We start from the raw sequence: 24533 nt of genomic DNA on the forward strand, positions 1-24533 counted from the left end.
TAATAAGATACCAAACAGACCCTAATTTTTCACTTTTTTCCGCTGATAAATTTGAGGCATCAATGTTTGACTTCAGATTGTAAAGAGCACAAAACTGGCTAGAGCCTAAACTACATATATACCCTTAATTGAAAGAAAAATGTGAGATTAGAGTGATGGACGAACGTTATCAAGAGGAAAACAACAATTGCGGCATCTTTCGGCCACTTCAAGCAGTGTACCAAGTGCTCTTTTGTTGACATGGGTTACGGGAGTTGCTATGCATCCGCACTTCTTGATCCAAAGCCAAGCTTACTGCACACCGATGGTAACAAATTGCTGTCGAGAAAAAGCGTTCACCGATCAGTGGTGCACAATGCAGAAGATGCAAATACCATAGGGTCGAGTCCAGGGACAAGTGAGTACCAATCTGGCAGTGGGATATTTCCAATTAAGCTGATGGAGCATAGATGACTGAGGATCTTATTATGTGACCAGAACACTTGATTCGAGCAATGCTAATCGGTTTTCGGTGATTCGAATCTTCTCTTCTGTTTCTGCCGCCTTTTATTGAACTCCACGGACAATATCCTCAGGAGCTTTCTCCACAAACTGCATGCGCAAAGCTGATATCGTCAGAGGTATGATACATGTGCGTACATGAACAGCATGTACAGCATGCAAACGACTATGCTAAAGAAAGAAAGGACTCAACATAACATGCACGCATCATAACAAGAAATTACTATAACTCACTTTTATTTGTTTTCATTTAACACATGATGCAAACAATTTAACGAAACTCCAGATGATGGATGTATCAAGCAGGCAGAATTGATGTTGGCAAAATTTCCAAAAGTTCCGGTTATCCAAAATTTCTAAACTCATCTTACCAAATGTTTTAGGTTTTTATTTAATTTTGGTTTGAAATCCAATCATTTCAGTCAATGGATCCTTAGGGAACAAGACATGTAAAATACTTTCTCCGATCAATGCCAACTGCCTAGCGCTTAAACATGAGTTAAAATATTCATACTTTAGGAGAGCTGAGCCGAGCTTTAAGTCCATCATATTCTGTCTGCATCTTGGAAAGTCTCTTAGATAGGCGTTGGATTTCGGCAGTAATATCAATCATGTCAGCAAGAGGGAGATATGCCTCTAGCCCTTCACCAGCTACAAGATGGACGGATTGATCCACATTCCCTGAAATAAAAGACATCCGCCAAATATATGCCGCCGCATCAGGTCATATAAAGCCATAAAAATAAATGACAATAAACATGAACATTTCCGGGCCTTGGCCAAATGGAAAATAATCGAAGAAGAAACGTGCCTGATAAATATTTAAGCGAGTTAATGGTGATGGTAATTATGTCCAAATAAAAATCATTGCTGGAGAATGAATACGTACCCTTATGTATTCAGTGACTTCTTCATTTGCAACTATAAATGCTGATATACGCTTTACAGGCTCAACAGAATATTCTGCTCGAGCATTTCTGATAGCTCTAGTCTAAGAATAACAAAGAAGAAAACTTAGTAATTTAATCAGCCACTTTTGACTACAAGAAAAATATACAAGATAGCAAAAAGTGGTAGTTGGATTTGGGTATGGACCGCTAAACAAGAAGGATGAAGGAATATCCACTCACCAAAGCCTGTAAATTTTCAAAAATGTTAATCGAATTGCTCTTCCTTGGAAGTGAAGTCAGTGGCCACGGAGATACAATAAGAGCTTCTTTTCGGTAGGGGAGTGCCTGTATCAAAGCAATCATTCATTTTAATTGAAACATTATCGGGGACAACAGTACAATGAAAGCGAACAAGCAGTCCACCCTAAATCCTAAGAAAAAGCTTTTCTATTTAATAATTACACCATAAGAAAATAATAAATACCTGATCAGTAGAGAAGTTGAATTCAATTCAAATGCTGAATATAGTGCATCAATTTTACCTGCCAGAGTTCCTCGGTCACAAATGGCATGAAGGGGTGTAGTAATTTAAGTATGTTTTCAAAAACATACAATAGAACTGCCTGTGTGACAGAAGCAACTGAATCACCACCAGAGTGGTAAAGACGAGCTTTACTGGCCTCGATGTACCTACATAAGTGAAATAAGTCAACAGTTGACAAAGGCGTAAATCAGTGCATCTGAGCTAGGAAGAAGATATCAACAAAAAGAAAAAGAAAACGATTAACATTCTTATTTTCTGTTATTTTAGTAAGAAACACTCACTTTCAATGATAAAAAAGAGCAACCTAATACAGGGGAAAAGTTCCAGTCGTCTAGCTAGGCTAAACAAAACAGAGCTGTACCTCATAGTATTACACGGCAGCAGAGAAAATGAATACCAAAATACATCAGCCACTCCAACCATAATAAAATATAGCTGGCAGTAAACTCTGAAGATACTGAAGCCCAAAGGGAAGCCAAAAAACCAACTCATTCCACTAACGACCCAACTCATCCCGTGTTCCTCCAAATTCATGACAAATATTCGGAGCTTGAACTTCATGACAAATATTCGGAGCTTGAACTTCATGACACAAATATAATGACCTAACCGAAAAACCCTGCACAGGATTTTTCCTTGTGGCAATTCTGATAAAAGCTTTTGGTAAGACTAATCCTGAAGCTCCATTTCCTTCCAGTGGCATACATATAAAGTTTGGTTCAGCTGGTTAGTTGACCTATTAGAGATTTTATCGGCCAAACATCAACATGCTAGAAAATACCTAATCATAATACCAATCTGCATTGTTATCAGCCACAGAAACCAAAATGAGCACAGTTTCAGAAAGTATTTTGTGATTCAGAGGTTTCTTTGGGGAGGTTCAAAATCTTTTAAGATATACAAGAGATTGACTTTATATAAGAGAAAAATATATTTAACTTTATCACTCCTAATCAGGCAATTTTTTGGACAGGAAACCTAGAAAAAGTAAAGCGAGATCCAGCACCTTTGTCCAATAGGACAAGTGGCCTACAAACAGAAACACAAGGGAGTTGTTCAGTGTATCCAATGGACGTAAATAAAGTAACAACCAAACCCAAACCAGTACGCAATGGGTGGAAAAGCCCATAATGTTGCACATTGTCATGCAACACTTCAAACTCCTGATATGGGATTCTATACCTCCCTTAGGCTGGGTGTGACTGAACCAAACACATGGATGAATTATATTGGGAGATTTGGAGCACCAGCAGGCGCAGGTTCTGACACGTGGATAAAATTTCAAAGTCAGTATTCAACTTAAAACCAATTGGCATTGGGTGGAAAGTCTATAAACATTGAAGATTTCCACGCAATGCTTAGGATCCACAAAGATTGCATGTTCTCAGTAAACGACTTTGGAGTGGTATTCTGCCAGTTTGTGCTTAAGTTGCTTAAAGAGATTTTTTTATTTTATTTTATTTTTTATAAATTTGTATAGGGACATAAGGTTATGCTTTCGATTATTATCTGGTTGAAAACATATAAATGGAAACTCAAAACATACCAATCAGCAAAATCTCCCCAAAAGAAATCATATGTCTCTCTTCCTACATCTCCAAAGAAAAATTTGTCATAGCTTGAGGTGACTGTGTCAATAAGCAAATGAAGTTTTGAAATCTGAAAAAGGGAGAAAAGTGAGTGGTTAAACAAAGTAAAATCAACGGACAATGCAGAAACTTAACGTGACAAATTTCTTACCACCCAACATTCTGATAAAGGTAGCTTGTCTAGGAACTCCACTTTGTCAAACTGAAAAAGCATTGTCTTGATTTAAGAAGCAATAAAGTAATACCCATCATTCAATAATGTAAATATAACCTAACGTACAATAAGATCGAAATTTCCAAGATTTAATAGAGAAACGCAAGATATATTGATGGGCCATGATATGATATAGCACCAGATAGACGCATCTCATAGAATCAGGAGAGATAGAGTGACTAAGACATGTACATGGAGAATCATTTGGTTCCCATTCAGCCAGTGTGTTATTGTCTTATTTAACACATTTTATGGACAGATTCAGAAAGTAAGAAAGAGGAAAGACAGCCATCTCTTTTATGACTTGCAGAAAGCATACTAGGACAGCAAGTGAAGTAATTTGTAAGAAATCTACTGATAATTTTCAATTATAAAAGAGTTGCATCAAATGCAGACATTAAGCCTCTGCCCAAGTGCCTTGGTAATTGAGAACTCGCAAAATCATTCAGACACGTTCAGACATGATGTGCCTTGCAGACAAGTTTGTGGTACATATATGAGCATGGGGCTATCTTTAGAGAAATCAGGTCAAGTTCTCGTGAGTCCTCAAGAGGAAGTTATAATTTTAGAGATACATACATGAGACCGGATGGAGCATAACAATAAACTAATCATAAGTGGAGCATTTTCTGGTCAACCCTTAAAAAGTTATACTTCATAGCTCAGCACGAAATCGTATGAAACTTAAGTTTTCTGGTATGACTTGAGATAGTTTTAACAAACCAACCTTATAAGAAAATATATTTTCCCAAGTTGATGCATCGTTTTGACTGGGTAAATTCTGCAATACAAATTTTCCAGCATTCCATAGTTTATTTGTGAAGGCCTTGTTGGATGCCAACCTCTCAGTGGATAAATTAAGGTCCTGGAAGAGAAGACCAAATCAGCCAAAATGGTAATTGTATCAAGCTATTAACATGCAACAGCTGAAGACTGCATACACATATTTCTGGTCAGCAAATAAAGTAAAATAATGTTTGTTTTTAAAAGCGATAATTTTGTATAAATGCAGAACTGACGCATAAGTAAAGTGACAACAACACAAACCTGGCCAGCAGTCCCTAGAGCAATTGTAAATCTTAAAGCATCTGTGCCATATTCCTTGACTGTATCTAAGGGATCTATTACATTCCCCAATGTTTTCGACATCTTTCGACCCTGAAATTTTCATTACATTATTTCATATATCTGAATATCAGACACATAAGAGTAGAGTACAAATAGAGAATGTAGTAAACAGTAGTTTATAGCAATGTTTTCAGAGGTGAAGGTATAAGTAGATGTATTTAGGGTCTCAAGGTGAGGCGTAAGCCTTTCAGTTTTTTTTTTTTTCTGTAATAATCAAAATAATAGTATTGGATTTTTGGTTTAATTTTAATGGTTCTTTAAATTTTTCTGGGCCCAAGAAGATTTCTCTGCATTCAATTCAGCTAGAATGTCCATTTAGGAGTTTCAGTAACAGAAATCCATTCAAACACCATCCTCTCTCTCTCTCTCTCTCTCTCTCTCTCTCGTCAGATCTGGTGCGAGAGTCTTTGCACTTTCTTCGGCGAAGCGAGCACCTTTGTATTGTGTACGCTTTTCTGACTTTTTTCTTAATTATGCTAGACCTCGTGCTACAAGGCACGCAGAGGCCACACCATTTTGTGTTAATTCTCACCCACAAATTATTTAAGAATCAACCATGCATGAATTGTGAAATGCAGCTGGCGTCTTATCAGAAATTGTGTTGGAAGCAATCTGGAATATGAATATTTAAAAAAAATCCAAGAAGGACAACTCAATAACCGTGCTAATAATATTTTCAATAAAGCCCAGGTTAGGAATTTATATAAAAAGATTAGGTACATAGATGTTGGTCCAAAAAAATCAAAAGCAATGTCTAAAAATATTTTACCCTATAACCTTTCTAAATTGCTTAAACATTATTTACCATAAAAGAATTGTCATCACCTGGTCGATCCATAACTAAACTCCTAAAGGAAGCCAGAAATGTAAGCAAAATAACCCCTACCTCAGGATGCACAGCAATAGCTACATCACCAAATAATGTCTCCGGACGTGTTGTTGCTATTGTCAGATACTCGGACCTAAGTACAGAAGGTACCAATGAGAGTGCATAATGTAACTCGGAAAATTGTTAGAACTCACCCATAGACATAGCAGTAGAAGAATTTACAAACGAATAAGTGAACGACTGCTAAAGATCGTAAAACTTAAGTACTCCCAAAATTTTGTAAACAGTAATCATCTTTTTGTTGTAATATTAGTTAGTTGTCAAACACAAAATAACCTACCAATGTTCGAACTATGAATGTCACAGTTATTGTGCCAATAAATTTTCCTCTCTAGAGGGACCAAGTTGCTTTTTTATAAATAAAAAATTATATTAAAAGAGGAAAGAAGCAGAGACAACAAAAAGGGTGGTCAAGCAAACCACCCCAACCAGAACCCGGAAGAGAGAAAGCCAACTCTAGCTGAGAGGATTAACATAAGATCTGCACTAGCAACTATATATCAACAGAATATTTTGCATCAGCACACAGTAATAGCACAACAGAAGACATGCTTGTACACTCTAATAGACCATATAACGTTAAGAACACATTTCATAAGGGAATCAGAAATGGTCAGCTGGCAATTACTTTACACCTCCAGCAACACGATACTTAAGATAATAAAGAGTTCCGGATTCTTCATGATATTCTACTTCCTGTTCATAAATATTAAGGGCCATGTCAAATATTGCATTTTAAAGCACAAGCTAATCGAGATTAGAGCGTAACGCATACATGAGACCAGATGAAACTTACCAAGTCAGAAACGGCAGTCTGTAGACTAGGAGACCAATTCACCATGTAGGACCCTATGTATATACAAATAGCAAAAAAGTATACATGTAAGTCACACTTTCTTGTAAACGATAAAGCTACAGCTTACTCTTCCAAAAATCAACTCAAAACCTAGAGGGAGAGTTTCAGGACAAAAGTGTAAAATAATAAGGTGAATATAAATTCAACTGTTCTGACTAGAGAGAATGTTTGTTTCAGTCACCATAGAAATGTGATTGTTGTAATACAGAAGAGATCTAATTCCTTACATCTTGACTTTTGCCATTATTCACAAGAAAAAATTGTCAGCTTATTCATAACTGAAGACTTCAATATACAAGAATTTCAACGAAAATTCTGACATACCAGTTCTTTATAAGATTAATATGTCACCATATATTTCAATTTTTCACAAATAATTCAATTCTTTCAAATTCTCACAAACAGAGAACACATCTAACACAAAGCTAGTACCATATTCGCGGTACGAATATGTCACCATATATTTCCTAAAATGGCACCACATAGATTAATGAAAAAAATATCCTTTAACAGAAAAACTCAACTAAATACTGATTCAATGAATCAACGTAATGTTTCACAAAGTTGGCATGCTGTAGAGCATATATAATGGTTACAGACAACCAGCCATCCCACATGTATGATCATAACTTGAAGCTAAGAACTTCAAATGATGAGAATAGTTGTCACAACATGAAGTAGAGAATAACAAAAACTAAAGACAATGGATGGGATTCAGCAGCAAAACAAACCCACCTTCAGAACTCCATTAAAAAGGGACACAGGCCACAACAAAGTTCTTCAGAATCTAGGATTATGGAACAACTTTAAAAGGAACTTAGGGCTATACCTTGATAGATTAAACCTTTCTCATGAAGTCTGACAAAGGCCTCTATAACAGCACCTGCATGGAGTAAAAGGATATGAGCCTTGACAGATGAAGCCTTTTCCTTCAATATGAGTTTTGATTTTTTCAGAGAGAAATAATAAAAATGATCACAATACAAACATTTACTAGCTCCTAACAACATTAGTGACCTTTGAAGTTAAAACTGCTCTTTTTTATTACATCTTGGAGCCCTAAAGAAAAGTTTTAATAAAGTGTGCATTTACAAGGGGGTTGTAGCTCAAGTGGTTAAAAGCATTTACTCATGAACCCGAGGTCCTAGGTTCGGTTCCCCCCATCCCCCAACAAATCAATAACTTTTGCATATATTCCTAGACAACTCATTAGGTGCCCTATACTACACATGGGAACTCGACATACCGCGCCCCCTTGGGGCTTACATTTCATACATACTTTCTCAATTGACTAGAGTTCTACAAGATAGAAAAATGCCTTACGACTTAGCTGTTCATCAAGGGTGAAATGCTCTCTATTCCAATCACAAGAAGCACCAAGTCTTTTGATCTGATTTGTGATGGTTCCACCATACCTGATATTATAATCTAGGGCAAAAGACTGTTTACTACCCTCATGTTTCGTGGTTTTCAACATTTAGTACATCAAGTTTTTTTCGTCCCAGAGTCATACTTAATGTGTAAATTTTGGGACAATCTCATACATCCGTTAGTCAAACTGTTAAGTCTCCCGTTAAGTGATGACGTGGCGCCCATGTGGATAATGAATGGGTGGCACGTGTCATTAAGGGTCCACTTGGAATTTTTTTTCTTTCTTTCTTCCTTCTCTTCAGAGGTGACGTGGATTTGTTTTTTCTCTCTCTGTCTCTCTTCTTCTTCTTCTTCTTCTTCTTCGTTTCTCCCCAGAATCCCCACCTCCCTCCACCCAAGCACCCCTCCACCCCTTTCGTCTTCTCCACCCGAGCACCCCCTTCTCCCCCAAAACCTCTCCCTCTATTTCTTCATGCAATGGAAATTCACTAATTAATTCCCCCAAATTCATACCCCCAATTCTCCATCCAAAACCCTAACATTCATACCCCCAGATTCAAACCCTCGCAGGGCGGCTTCCCTCCCTCTTCTCTTTCCCGTTCCCGATCCCTCCCTCTTCTCTTTCCCCTTCCAACCCCCTTTCCTTCTCTCCTCTGCACCCACCCTTCCCCCTCCCTCATCGATGCTGGCGTAGTAGGGGAGGTAGACGGCGTCAACAAGAGTCGTCGAACAGAGGGTAGCAGGAGCAGTTGGAGAGAAGGTTGAGGTTAAAGGCCGGCGGGAACCGTCTGATGTGCTTTTTGATCTGGGTATTTTTTATTTTTTAGCTGGGTTTTTCAGAATTTTTGTAATTTAATTAAAAAAATCTGAGCTTTGGAGTGTGAATTGATGAGGGGTAGCTGAGATTTTGGTTTGTGTTTTTCAAACTCTGGTTTTTTAGGGGTGAAAGTTGACAATGTTAAGTTTTGTGAGCTAAAGGGAAGCTCTGAGTCATAGGAAAAGAAAAGTAAAAATCTGAATTTTTTTTTTTTGGGGTCTCTGTTTGTTGGATCAGATTTCACAGAAAAATGGGGACCAACAGGATCCTCAAGGGATTTGGGAACGAGCCGCCGTTAGCGACGCAGTCGTCGATCTATTCACTGACGTTTGAGGAGTTGCAGAACACCATTGGAGGCCCAGGGAAGGATTTTGGGTCTATGAACATGGATGAGCTTCTGAAGAGCATATGGACGGCTGAAGAGACTCAGATTATGGCGTGATTTGAGCAGCTGAACGGAGAGAGGAGAGGGAGGGATCGGGGAAGAGGGAGGGTGGGTTTTTTTTATTTATAATTTTTTAATATTGAGGTGGATCCATATTGACACGTGGCACTCAATTATTGTCCATGTGAGAGCCACGTCATCAGTTAACAGAAATTCTAACGGAAAACTTAACGGATGTATGAAACTGTCCCAAAATTAAGACTTGAGGTATGACTCTGGGATGAAAAAAATTTCGTGTACCAAATGTTAAAAACCATGAAACATAAGGGTAGTAAACAATCTTTTACCTTATAATCTATTAAAAAATAACAAGTATAAATGGAAACAACAAATTTCATTGGAACATTAATGGCAGCAATTCACTTTTTCTGGGAATTGTATTTAGTATAAATTAGTAAATTGCAAATCTAATCATATATGATTCAGAACAGAATCATAACTTACTTTATGGTATTTCTTTAAAATAGGCATGCTTTTTGAAACGAATGACTGGTATAGGGTACCTTTCAGTAGAATCTTTAACTTAGCTAATCTTCAGAAGCAGAATAATGATGATCATTCAATCATGCTGCAGGTATTAAATTATGAATAGTAGGTGTTGAGCAAAAATTGTACATAATATGTAAACAAATAATTTACTCGACACAATTTCACCCTCGTTCATTTTTCCGAAGAGGGTTTTATTAATTCGAGTTCGACCCATTCTAGGCTATGCGCCTATTAATTACAACCTTTCTTTTGGGAAAGGAATACCCTTTGATTCCAATTCAAATAAAATGTAACTTGAGGATTTTGGTGTTTGTTTGATTTTGTGACTGCACCTAGGTCGAATCCTAGATTGCCTACGTACCCTCTTGAAGGATCAAGTCACTCGTAGTTCAGGTATTTGGTACTAGTTTGGATTTGATGCCTTGTGCAGTTTTAGCTCATGCGGGCGAGGACCTTAAACCATTGGAGCTATATGTAACTTCGTGATTTTTGAGACTTGTTGTAGCTTTGTGTCATTTGATACTTGATACGGCTTCGTGCCATTTGAGACTTTTCTTCGGCTTTGTGCCATTTGAGACTTTGATACGGCTTCGTGCCCTTTGAAACTTTTCTTCGGCTTCGTGCCATTTTGGTAGTTGATAGCAGGAGTGAATTTAGTTTATATAAACCAGAGATTCGTTTCGGTTTCACAGTTGCGTCTAAAACTTGATATCAAACTGCCTACGTATCCTTAACGGAATCAAACCGGCGTAGTTAATAAACTTGAATGAATTTTGTATTCAGACTTTTAGGAAAATGAGAAGCCATTTGGATTGGATTTGAATAATTAATAGGTAACGTAAATGACCCATTAATTTGAGTATGACAAACTGGGAGGGTTTTTTAGGACCACGTCACATCCACTCTTTCTTCTCCACTTGAGCGAACTTCACGTGAAGTACTTAGTTCAAAGTGGAATGAGATTTGCTTTTCCCTTCATTAGAAAATGGGACTCTAAGTCTATCCCACGCAAGTCTATCCCACGCAAGGTATTAAATATCGGTAATATCGGAAATATCGGTAGTCCGAAAACACGGAAATATCGATGGAAATATCGGGATAATATCGATATCGATAAAAATTACATGGAAACCACAGAAATTGTAAGAAAAACTTGGAAATTTTTATTGAAACTTTGCAGGATGTTTATTTAGTCAATTATCTATTAGTTTATCACAAAAAATTGGAAGGAAATGCATTGCATGATGGATTTAACATTATCAAGTTGATTATTTAGCGAGCTGACAAACATTGTGAGTGTAAAAAATATGTAGTAATTAATGAAAGAAGTCTAAACACATTATTTTCACAGTCACAAGCACATTATTTTCACATCTTTTCACCTCTGGGTGCAAAATTATTTTCACCTATTTTCACCTCTGCAACACTCTGCAACACACACACACACGATGCAACACGCACACACGCACACGCAACACGCACACACGCACATGCACACGCAACAAGCACACACGCACACGCACACACGCATACCTTTCTGGATCCTTCTCTCTCTCCCTCAGTCTCTCCATCTCCTTCTCTCCCTCGGTCTCTCCGTCTCCTTCACACGCACACACAACAAGCAGAGAACACAAAGCCTTTCGTCTCCGTCTCTCCCTCGGTCTCTCCGTCTCCTTCTCTCCCTCGGTCCTCAGTCTCTCTCGAATCTTGATCTCGATCTGGATCCTTCCCTCAATCTTCTCCCCCTTCTCCATTCTCCCCACACACACACAGATCTCCCACTCTCTCGATCCTTCTGCTCCTCAGTCCGACAATCTCGAATCCCTCCACGCACTTTGGCGCAAACCTGACCCGACCCTACCCGACGGCCAAGGCGTGTTTCTGTTCACGCTGCCTCTGTTCCACGTGTTCGGGTTCTTCGTCACTCTCTGGTTCGTCTTCGACTCGAAGATAACAAGTTTTCAGGTGAGATTCCATTGAAATTCAGCACTCTGACCGACTAAACCCTATGTTGATTACCTCTTGCATGCGTGAAATTTGAACCTTATATGTGAAATTGAAGTTCAAAATCGTGTTTTTGCAAGGTTTTTGGGACGAAATCGGCTCAGGAATAGGCACACCATCTCCGGCGTTCTTCTCCGATTGCACCGTTAAAAAAATATCGCGATATTTCCAAAATATCGCGATATTATCGATAATATCGTGATATTTGGACGAAAACCATTCGGATACCTATTTAAATATCCATTACGCGAAAAACCGATAATATCGGCGAAATATCGCCGATATTATCGGCATTTTCTTCCATGATCCCACGTGAGATGCATAGGTCCAAACCCATTTAGAGAACCTTTTTTTATTTTCAACCCCATTAAAAAAGAATGGGACTTTGAACCCACTTTGAATTTTCAAGCTTTCTGACAATAAGCTTTACTCCGCCCTTTTTTCTATGTGACTTAACCACTCCTCTTCCACGTGAGCAAAACTTCACGTGAGGTGCAAATTTTGTTCACCCATTTTTTTGAAGACTTTTAACTTCACAAGTTTAAGTAGAACTCCCCATGCAATTAAGAAAAGAAGACCACCTCCACATTACTTTTGATTTGACAAAAGCAACTTTTGTATTTTATTTTATTTCTTTTGGCTGGAGCTCCTCTTCCTTTCGAGTTTTAAACTCATTTTTTCTCTTCTGCACCTATTTAAGGTTTTGTACCCAACTTCTTTCTTCTTCTACTTGAAGACTTCGAATTTTCTAAGTCCAAATAGGGCTTTCAAGTGGTGATGTTTGGAGAGGAAAACCATATTTTTCCTTTTCATTTGTTTTGAATTTGCATGGAAGACAACTGACCATTTTTTTTTTAAGTGAACACATGCATGATTTAGAAGACAAGTTTCTTCCTCTTCTTCTCTACTGCAGCTTTCCTTTGAAGACTATGCAATCTCCATTTTTTCCTTATCTTTTGAATCTCTTACACAAAAGACTTTGGGTGGAACTCTTGATCAATAAGTTTTCTTCCTTTCCCTTTTTGTGGAGTTTTTTTTTCCTTTACAAATCATCTTTTCCATTTTCTTCTTATCTTTCAAATTCTTGACATAAAGGACTTTGGGTGGAGCTCTTGAACAATAAGTTTTCTTCCTTTCCCTTTTTCTGGAGTTTTTTTCTTTTACAAACCATCTTTTCCATTTTCTTCTTATCTTTCGAATTCTTGACATAAAGGACTTTGGGTGGAGCTATTGAACAACACGTTTCCTTCCTTTCCCTTTTTCTGGTAGCATCTGTCAATTTACTAACTTTTCCCTTGCAAACCATCTTTTCCTTTGTAAACCTTCTAGACCATAAGTCTCGTAGGAATCCACTCCTTGAAATAGTACTTTGAAAGCATGAAAGCTGGAACTTTTTTCATTGTGGAAAAGACTTGTTTGACCAGTCTTTCTTTTGAGTTTTTGGACTACCCAGTGGAGGTAATGGTGTCACCCGTTCTTTCTTCTTTCCTTTGCTTTTGGCTTGTAGATTTTGTCTCCATACTTTTGATTAAACTTTGAACCAATATTTAACAGTGAGCAGTCTTGCCAACATATCACTTTCCTCCAGGCCGGAAAACGATACACGGCAGCTATATATTTTGTATAGATTGCTTCCTTCCTGCCTTTTCCACAGGGACCAAGCTTGGAACTTTGAAGATGCACTTGCGGACCGACGAGCATGGATCACTTATTGGAACTTCACGGGGTGGTTTAGACTAACCCGAAGAAATTCATGGGATTAAACTGCAGCGGCACGGAGCGGAGCTCTTGAATTTGATCGGAACTTCACGGGGTGGTTTAGACCCCGAAGAAATTCATGGGATTAAACTGCAGCAGCGGGGAGCGGAAGTGGTGATTTCGTTGGCTTTGTTGGACTGCAACTCGAGAATGCTGGGGAGTAGGAAAAGTTGAAGAAGCAAAGTGCTTCCTTTCTTCCTACAAAGCAGAAGAAGGAAACAACCCAAAAAATTAAATGAGATGGCTTTATACCTTCAAATGTTATGTAGCTTTTCCTGCTTTTTGTTCTTGCGTGTAGTTCTTGACTTCTTCTTCTTTCTTTTCCTTTGTTGTACCTTTGCTCTCTTGCTTTGCCTCTCTGTTGTCTTTTCTGTGCTTCACAATTTCTGCAGCATCTCCTCTCTTGTTTCCGTCTCCCCTCCATTTCCACTGCGACTGATGCCTATTTATAGGCATCATAGGAAGTCTCTGGAGCCTTTACGTGGGGGAGATAGAGGCCATATTTTTCACCACCCTCTCCCACTGACTGTGTAACCTCCTACGTCTATACAAAAAACCTTCCACATCTTACAGAAAACTTTCCACGTTTTGCAGAAGATGGGGAGTTTTGCTCCACGTTTTCTGCCTTTTTGTAGGAAGAAACATGTGTTTTCTTTTCTCCCTTTATTTATATATATATATATATATATATATTATTTATTTTTTGTTCCCGTTTTCTTCTTTGTCGACTTGGATTTCCAAGTTTAAGACTTCACGTGGGTGGTCCTCTTCTTTTTCCTCTTTTTCTATTATTATTTTTTTAATGCATGCATGGGATCTGGAAGCATTCAACGCATGCATGGCACTTGGATGCGGTGGGCTTTTCTTTTTTTTTTTTTTTTTCAACAGTAGGAATCAGTTGATTAACTTTTTCTACATTGCCCACCCAATGTTGACTTGTGAAATGAGACTTCCATACAATCCTAGCTTGCTTTCAGGGTCTTTCATGAAGTGGCCATTCTCCAAAAAGTCATCTTTACAAATAAAGAACTAACTAGATATTTAGAAGAGATGATGCACAACATTAAAAGAGAAACCTAACATGTTCAGTAGATATACCATAGGCCAAAGTATATATTTAGCAGTGATTCAGTGTACTCCAAAATTGTTTTCCATGATTTTTCTCTTTTTTTAAAAGAAACAATTTTATTTATCATTGATTCAGTGTATACCAAACTGCAATATAGCTTTATAAAGGCCATAGCAACATCCTGTACAAGGAATTCTACATGTTGTGACAAGAAACAACAGTTTTTCTCTCTTTTTACTAGCACCACAAAAAATATAGTACGGTAGAATGCATGAGAGAGAGAGAGAGAGAGAGAAGATAAACAATGGAAGATAGATAAGAATATATACTTCTCTTTCCACTCCCAAACTTTACTCACAAACTCATCTCGACCCAAGTCAACCCTTCTAATTCCTTCAGAAGCAAGCATTTTTTCCACAACCAGCTGGTAGAAAAAGAGGAATAGTAGTATGAGCAAAAAATTCAAACTAAGATAGGCAAGTTACGATTCTAATTAATACAAAAAGGTGCAAATTAAGACAAAATCAAAGCCAATGAACAAATATAGATTCCGAAATTGACCAACAAAGTTATCATTAAAAAACCAAATCCCAATCGTGAGCTCGAAAAAATAAAGAAAGAATCAGATCAAAGCAGTTTCAACTCTTCCAGAATTATAAAGGAAGTTGCAATACGCTTGTAGAACACAGAAAATTATAAATGAAGATGATGTGAAGTATTGCAATAAAGATGTGAAAACAGTGGAAATACTTGTCTTGAAACATAGGCTTTGTGGTACAGAGACAAATCTGAGTTGCTATACCAGCATGGTCAGTCCCAGGAAGCCAAAGTGTTCGTTTCCCCTTCATCCGATGATATCTAACCATAATGTCCTACAACAGAACTTAATGAAAAGTGAATAGAAGAAGTAAGCAGCAGTAAGAAGCAGTCGAATTAAAATTTAGGAAAATTGAACCAAGTTCGTCCACATTTTTTCAGACAAACATTCAGTAATTTTCTTTTTCTTAGATTAGGTCCTTCTAACCATTTGACAAATCCAAGATTAGATTATTGCCCCAATCATCATTATTTACAGTAAAATGCGGGTTTGAAATCCCCCAAATTAAGCTATTCAAATTGTAAAAATCTCAATATTTATGAGGTTTATATAACTACAGGCTACACCACAAGGCCCAAAGGTACAACTGACTTTGTGTTGACACTTGGGATTACTATTTTTATCAGCTATGCTTTGACATTCTGTACAAAATCTCATTGCACATGTAGTCCTTAGTTCTTCCAATTCAATTCCAATCTTTCAACTTCGCGTACCTATATTTAGATATTCCAAAATATTTTCCATTTCGTAGTCAACTATTATTTATACAACCTCGCACCAGTATGTGCAATTAGAAAATGAACACATTCTTGGGCCACACGTGACAGATAAGCAACAGTTACCTATGCCTAGAAAACTAGAAGCATGGCTAGGTGCAAACACTAATATGCACTTCAGCAAAAAATGACAGAGAATGAAAAGATCCAATACTTATAAACACCTTTCACAACCTCAAGAGTCACAAACATCGCATGCCCCATATGTAGAGAACCAGTAACATTTGGAGGCGGCATTGAGATCACAAAAGGATCACTTCCTCGGTCAAGGTTTGGCCTAAAATAACCTTGAGACTCCCACCTAACAATCAAATGAATTCATTAATATGCAATGATTGTACATAAAAAAAAATAGACTAGTAAGCACCACTTGATAGAATCTGCAAACTGGCATGTGAAAGTACAGGCAAGAGTCAAGACACACATGCAGCAACATAATTTCTTTTAAGTTAAATTAGAATGTGTTTTTCATTATAAATTATTAAAAATTACGGTCACTACATTAAATACATGCAGAAACACCACAGGCTAATGCAGCATGAAACTGAAACTTTTATCACCAGTGTAAGTCAGAGATCTGACTATATATCTGAAACAGCTTCTTGGAACTTAATCTTTCATACTAATGGAGAGCAATGGCGTAGATCGATTATAACTAGGAAACGTAATAACAGGTAAGGTACCAAAAAAGTGATTCTCTATTAACTAAGCCACAAGAAACCCAAGTGCTCTGGAGGCACAGGGTTTGTGGACTTCCATAGGAATTAAACATTAAGAATTTCACTCACTGATAATTGGATCAACATGGAATATGGAGTTAGAAGTTTAGACTGGAAAACTAGCTTGGTTGTCTTATACACCAAATTCCGAAAACAAAAAATAATCCAAAAAATGAACAAATACTTTGAACTTTCATAATATTTTTGGCATCCAATTTATTTTCTATTTTCTATACAACGCCCCATAAGTATCAGGACTAGCCCTGCATAATGCACTTTGGAGAATCAACAAGAAAACTTGATAAGATGTCAGGTGTACTGCAAAAGTATCACCTGAAAAAAAAATGGTAACTGACACTTCAAGAAAGGTGTCAACTGTGAACTCCAACCCAAACATTTTCCCAGAAAAAAAAAGTGCTGGCCTCCTGAATTGTATAAGCTACTTTCCAATGATTGAATATACTTAAACTTTTTCCTCAACACCAGTTCAAAAAATGGGAAAACTCATCTTTCATCCCAACAAAACAACTTCAGTTACAAATTTGGCATATACATGACAAAAAGTACATTACACAATGAGGCAATACAGCATCACATAAGCAGAGCGGTCCCACTAAATATACTGCAAAGCCTCTAAATTCAGAACTAACAGTAGAACGATAGCATTATATCAGACAACATCAGACCCTATAAATCCAACACCTGCCTTCAGATACAGAAGCTTCCCCAATTCACGTTAAGAAAAAAAAAAAGAAATCGACAGTGAATTGTAACAAAAAGAAAATCAAGGAGAATGCGCATAACACCAAAGCACCCATACTAAAGCTGTATTTATTTATTATTGTTACCCCAGTTATTGGTCATAAAAGAAAGAATGCATAAGAAAAGCGTATAAGAAACAATATTACCAATTGTATATCCGCTCTTCTGAAGTAAAATCAAAGGTCTTTGCAATCTCTGGAGACGTAAACACACCATTCTCGGAAGCAGCAACTGAAACAGAACAAGAACTGATAAATGCACCATCTAACAAATTCTACAAACTTCAACGAACACAATTCTACGAATTAAAGTGATTAAAATTCAAATGCTTGATTGGTTAAGCTCAATTCTCAGTATTTTTCCAACTGATAACAGTGGGAAACATGAAAGGAAAGCTACATCCGAATTTTCTCGGCAACCAAACAAAGAATGAAGGGAAAGTGAGAGGGTAATAATCACCTGACAAGTGTTTAGGCTTAAGAGGATTGAAATGCCAGTAGGAGAGACTGGCGCTTTGGAGAACAGAAGAGGACGGAGCCTGTGAGCAGAGCACGAGGACCAGAGAGAGGGGCCGAGGAATGTCGTTTGGAGAATCATCGTTTTGGAGAGAAAGGCTCGTTTTACGAGGTCGTATTTTCCAGGTGAGTAAATGACAGCATAAACCTTGGTAGGACTTTAGCTATAGAAGAAGAAGGGTTTTAGTTTGAGTAGCAGAGAAACAGGAGGTAGCGGATTACGAATGGATCCACTTCGGATTTGGTCCATGTGATTTTTTTCGTTTTCCATAAAAATTTGTTAAAAATTAACGACATGGAGATGTGCATATCACATTTCGGTAATGATATTGATCGACGCTGGAAATTAATGACCAAAAGTAAAGGAAGGTTCAATTTTGTGACCATTCATGATAAAAACCCGAACAAATGAATTTTGTATAATGAAAATTCGATCTAAAATTAGATGGTTTGATTCATCAAAATACAAAAGCAGAGGTAGATCTATAAAAATGGCCCTATACAAGGTGAACGATCATCAATTTTATTTTTTTTAACAAAAGATATTATTTACACTAAAGAGAGGGAAGTGTGCTAGCCTCATAATGGGTTAGCAATAATGTTGTTCAAATTCGCTTTTAGTTAGAATTGAACCTAAGACATCTTATTTACAAGTGAAGCAGAATATCACTAATGCAGTACTAAGTGGCACTTCTATGTAGTTTATACTTATGTAATTACGCAAAGCATCTTCAATTGATCATTTGAACGGGCTCCTAATAAAATTTAAGGGATGAGTTGGAACATCCATCTCCAATCACACTCCTAAGTATGAGGGGCTAAGAGGTTTTAGATTTGAATATCGTAAATGACAAATGAGCTTTTAATATCATTTTACATTCCTCACAAGTATATTTTTCTTTTTAAATATATAAAGTTTTGAGTGTAACATGAGAATTATAGAGTGCTAATAACAATTTGCAAAATAAAAACTCTATATCAATGGGTTGATAAGCATTATGACTTCCTAAGATAGAACTTATGCTTGAATATAAATTTTTAAAGGAGCTTACAAGATAGTCTTTGACTTGAAAGTATGTATAATTAGAGACTCTCTTATATGTAATTAAATGGGGAATGAACAAAGGGAAATATCCTCTCTCAATTCTCAAATGAGTGCATTTTTGCTCACCACCATTTAGTGTGGTGTATGCTCACCATCCTATTTATCACCATTAGATGAGTTTGAATTTCGAGATTCGTGTAGTAGATAAGTACAAATCTCGAAATTCAAACTCATCTAATGGTGATAAATAGGATGGTGAGCATACACCACACTAAATGGTGGTGAGCAAAAATACTTCCATTCTCTTTCTCAAATAGAGTGCGATCAACTGATCATATTTCAAGAGGAGTTAATAATACTAATTAAGGGTGATTAGTGCCTATTGAGAAATTCAACAATTATACAATATATTTGCCTAAATTAGCATCCAATCAACGTTGACTTGAACACATATGTTGAAACGATTCCCTTCTTACTTAGCATTGATTGTATCAATCATTCAGATATTTACTTTCCTGACTCCCTATCAATTGTATCAACCATAAGAATCAATTATACGGTTCTTTTCTATAAATATTGGAAACTGCTATTAACATTTTAAAAATCTCATTACTCTTCACAAGTATTATTTTCTTACTAATTATACAAAGTTTATATTGCAAAATAAGATTTTTGGAGTATCAACAACAATTCGCTAAACATTTGTATATTATAACTTTGGAAATTCAATTAAAAAAATATTCAACCATATTAAATTTAATTGTGGATATTACCGTTATGTTGTTATGGTGTATTTATGTAATTCATTGTAGAGTTTCAGTTACGAACCTAACTTCCCAACGGCTGTATATATACGTGTATATATATATATGTATATATATGGTCATGTATTCGGGTCGATAACATTCATATCGTATTATTGGATACTCTTGTATTAACTTAGTGTTTTTTATGTGGATATTATGATTTGTCACGCTGTATTAGTTTTTTGCTATCCTTTTCGTATATCAAGGGAAATGAAAGTTTGAATTAAGACGCATCTGTTATTCGAGTTGCAGTACAAGAATTTGAGACCGGATTATCTGAAGAACATGGAAAGTCATCAACTGGAAGGGTGCCAGCGAAGTGTATAAGAAAGAAAGCCCTAAAAGCTGGTGGCATTTGCAGCTAGTTGAGTTCACGAAAATAAAAGGATCAACGTGACAAATGAGGACGCTTATTTAATCACGCATATTTCCCATCACATATGTATGAACACCAGATTAGATTAGTGTATGATGTCGAAAATTTTGTTTGGCGAAATTGTTGCTGTTTGCTGGATGTTGTCGTTGCTTTTACAGAATTCTTTCAACCAAAATCTTCAACATCAAAGTAGAACCCCCAATCAAAAAAACCAAGGAACAAAGCTAAAGAGAAGCAATTCTTGGAACAAAAATGACCAATTCGAGCCCAAACAGAAAAAATTCAAGAAACAAAACGGATAAACCAAAGAAACAATCACATTACAGTCACAAAAAGAGAATCACAATACAACTGAGACTAATCTTGGAATACCACCAGTTCATGACCCTAAACAGAAATTTGTAGAAACCCAACTTATAAATCAGAGTAACTATAAAATTATAGGAAATATGTAGGAGACGCCAGTGGAGCACAACATGCAGAGCAGAAAAACACAGGTGGAACAGTGTCAGCATCCTCAATTCCGCGGCAGCGTGTGTGTTGCCACACCTCACATAAGTCACATGCCACCATCCTCTCCCCGTCATCATCTGTAGACTGTAGCACCGCAGTCACAACTCACAATCCAAATGTCAGATCCGCCTTCATACCTCAGTGGCGTGTCTAAATCTATCCCGCTTCCTCTCACACCAACTACTACTCCCGATTCAGCTACTCCAAAAAGTGGTTCCGTATCTTCCATTTCATCCAAGCCTTCGATTGCCATGACCTCAAACCGTTCTGTGATAAAGTAAGTATCTCTCAGTGCACTCTCAGCTGCTCGCTTTAGTTCCCTGACTGTTGCATGCAGTGGCAAAACTACTACTTCACCAGGCGGCAGCTCCCTTTTGAATACGAATTCCATATCAGTCAAGCTAGGCAAGAGTTGGCAAAAGATTGTCAACGACTGCTCTTCATCATCCCTGTGTGAACATTCCTTCACAAAGTGCTTGGCGCCCAATAGTCTTTGAGTAGCCAAAACCATTTGCTCTGATTCCGGGTATTCCAACAGCACGTGCTCATATAGATAAAGCACATCATTGTACACATCAACTCCAGGAACTAGAGTTGCTGATTGAAACGACTGAGCGGGTTCCGAGACCTTAACCCCATCTGCAAGATCATGAATTGTATACTCCAAAACCCGAGTTGCTGGGTTCACTGCACGGCACACAATATGATTCCCAACTATCACATTATTCATTGACTTCAGCACATAATCCAAAAGGCCAGTATCTCCAATATGTGAGCGAGCTGCATCTCGCACATCTTGCCGGGTCATCACACTTTGACCGCTCTCTTTCTTTTCTTGCAGTGCTTTCACAATCACATCCGCTGCAAACTCGAGTCTTCTTGTGGGCCAATTGCAATCCACGTGAGCAATAATAGTACTGAACTTCTTGCATCTCGCAGACTTTTCCTTCTTCGAGGGCTTGATCCGGAGGGCAGCTTTGGTTGCACGTTTTACAGTGAAAGACGAAACTGCTGCAGTACCCCTTAATGACTTCTTCTGTCCAGTAACACTGGGCTTGACAGTTAGCATAAAGTGGATAAGATCTTTGATTGTGATCAACTTTGTTTCACTCAAATTTCTGTAATAGCTGATTATCTGTTTTAGTTCTTCACGCTCGTCCATGTCAATAAAATCTTCAAGGATCCTTTCAAGTGGTAATGAGCTGAGACTCTCTATTGCTTGGTCATAATGGTCTTTTGTCATACCGAAACTGCCATAGGAGAATTGGTAACCCCACCTACCAAACCAAGAATGTCCATAAGCAACACCATGGAGAAGGCGTAGATCCATTGAACGTTTATTAGAGGCATCCTCAACGGAGATTTTCCTGGAAAAGGGAGAAAACGTCAAAACCAAGTCACCGATTTCAATTAAGTAATTGCAAAATCAGGAAATGTAGAGGTTTTATTTTACCTGGTTCGAAGACTAGTACAAATTCTGTCCCAAAGATCCATGATCTCTCTGCCATAGAGATGCTTAGAACCCCCTTTGAGTCCATTGATTGAGACCAAGTGAGCAAACCCATTACAGTGCATCAAGCCGTGTAAGAGGTGGGTAGGAAGGTCGAGGGCATCATTAACCAGAGGCTTAAGCCACTCATCATCCACTGGGATTATCATATGGTACTTTCTCTTCGAAACAAAGTGATTACTCCAACCTAAACAAACTCAACTACATGTTATGATTGCAGAACTCAGAAGCTGGAATGACACTGTACAGCACAATCAAATAGCAAACCCTGAGAAGCTAAATTATTTTCCTTTCATGATATCTTGTTAAAGGAAAGCCAGCTAAGTAGCAGTTTCTGTGTTAATTAGTAGTACATTAGATTGGAGTTGTACTAACTGTAACATTCCTCTAACTGGATAAAGAAATCGAATGACAGAATTAGGGAAGGGTTACAAATTTTCGATGGTTACACTTCTAGCCAAGCTAGTAGATATTCCTTTTGTACGATTGGAAGAGCAGCTAGTTTATGTGTTGACGCATGCTGTATCTACTAGGGTGTTTTGAGTTACTCACTAGACAAGTTAGGCTTAGAAGATATCTATGCACCAACTTGAGGGGACGTATGAGTCAACGGGATATATTTTGTAAAGAATTAAAGTTTCCTATTCCGTGCAATTAGGATCCCTAGAATCATGCCTTGTACTCTTATATATATTGGTTCTCCAACTGAGAAATGCTCACAGAAAGTTAAACCTTAAACTTACTCTTGTCTAGCAGAGCCCAAATAAATAAAAAAAACGAGGAAGAAAGCTAAAGATAAGCAATTCTTGGAACAAAAATGACCAGTTTCTAGCCCAAACAGAAAAAAAAAATTTCAAGAAACGAAATTGATAAATCAAAGAAGCAATCACATTACAGTACTATCGCAGTGAATAAAGAAAACCCGATTCAGAAATCAAAGAACAGAGAATTCGAGTTCTTTAGCAGAAACCCGCTTGAAAAAAACCAAGGTATTGAAGAAATATGAACATCAACGACCAATTGCTGAGCCTAAACGAAAATTTGCAGAAACCCAATTAATAAATCAAAAGAAACAATCAAATTAAAGTAAAGACGTTGGGGTCTTAACCTGCGCATTGGCAGAGATCGCAGAAGGGGTTTTCAGAGCTCTTGACGTCCTCTTCAATTGTGTAAAGAGGGACAGTCATGCTACAATTGTTGTGCACAAGAAGAGTGCGCCAAATCCGCATTCCCTGTACAGTGTAATTTTCAAGCTCGGCATATTCTTGAAGGAAGACTCGAATGTTATCGCGGAATGGACCATTCCCACCGATAGGGCAACCGGGATTGCAGAACGAATGCAAGTTGAAAATCTCTGAGCTTCGTTTCATCCTCTTGTAATCTTGAGAGATTGGGTTTGACATGGTGTTCACTTCAAGTTTCAAGCTCCCAGTTCAAGCTTCAGGTCTCCCCCTCTCTGACACACACACACACACACACACACTCTAATTCTCTCTAATTCTCTCTAATTCTCTCCTCCAAGACTCTGTTTTCTTGAAAATAAAGAAGTTTGGACAGAGGAGACTCGCTGTCTTGAGAGTTGTTTCTTGCAGCCATCAGGCTCTGCCTTTTAAAATTTTTCCTTGTGAGCTGATCGGCTGAAGGCCAATAGTGGTCCCCCACCCCCTCCCTATTCCCTTTTTCCCATTTTCCCTTCTCCCCCAATGAAAAGATGCTTATGTGTATTTTACTCGTATAGGTTTTATGTTTAAAAAACCGCTACTCTCAACACTTATTTATATCATTATTTGTACTATTTTTTTTAATAAAAATTAGATTCACATATGTTGACGGATCCTGCATTTATTAAAAAAATAGTATAAATATGTTGTAAGTGTAGTATTACTCATTATGTTTTACTTGGGTGGTTAGACATCATCCCACATGAGTGTATCAAGTGTGAACATATATTTTGGGCACTGACTTTGGGAAATACTTACCTTTCTTTAAAGAGTTATTTTATTCATAATAAATTATCTTTCTGAGAAAACTTAATATAAGTCCAATTTTATGAGCCATTATTAATTATAGTTCAATTTTGTTTAATTTTTGAGTTAGGTCTAGTAATTTATTGTCTACATCAGCTTATTTGTATTCTCTTGCCACATTTACCCTTAAAAATTGACTAATTAAGTAATTACTGTATTTTTTTAATTTGTGATTAATGCTAATCTTATCCTTAATTATAGGATTTTTTTTAGGGATTTAAATCTCATTTTTGTCTTCTTGTTCCACAAACCGTTCATTTTTTTTAGTGTTCAAGAGAAACGGACTCGAGGACACAGTTTTAACAATGAATTTAGTAATTTT

General features: G+C 37.3%; 1 long non-coding RNA gene and 2 pseudogenes across 1 annotated transcript; all 3 read right to left on the reverse strand.

The window, feature by feature from the left end:
- Window positions 1-50: 50 nt before the first annotated feature.
- Window positions 51-1215, reverse strand: LOC126611025 (uncharacterized). The gene is made up of 3 exons (XR_007618668.1): window positions 1016-1215; window positions 406-591; window positions 51-318 (listed from the first exon to the last, which is right to left on the reverse strand). It is a non-coding gene; the product is annotated as an uncharacterized LOC126611025 (long non-coding RNA).
- A 175-nt stretch (window positions 1216-1390) lies between these two features.
- On the reverse strand, window positions 1391-18185 carry LOC126611007 (valine--tRNA ligase, chloroplastic/mitochondrial 2-like; annotated as a pseudogene).
- Window positions 18186-20460: 2275 nt separating this feature from the next.
- On the reverse strand, window positions 20461-23835 carry LOC126611003 (PHD finger protein MALE MEIOCYTE DEATH 1-like; annotated as a pseudogene).
- Window positions 23836-24533: the final 698 nt, after the last annotated feature.

This window comes from Malus sylvestris, chromosome 17 (assembly GCF_916048215.2).
Source record: "Malus sylvestris chromosome 17, drMalSylv7.2, whole genome shotgun sequence".
Classification (NCBI taxonomy): domain Eukaryota; kingdom Viridiplantae; phylum Streptophyta; class Magnoliopsida; order Rosales; family Rosaceae; genus Malus; species Malus sylvestris.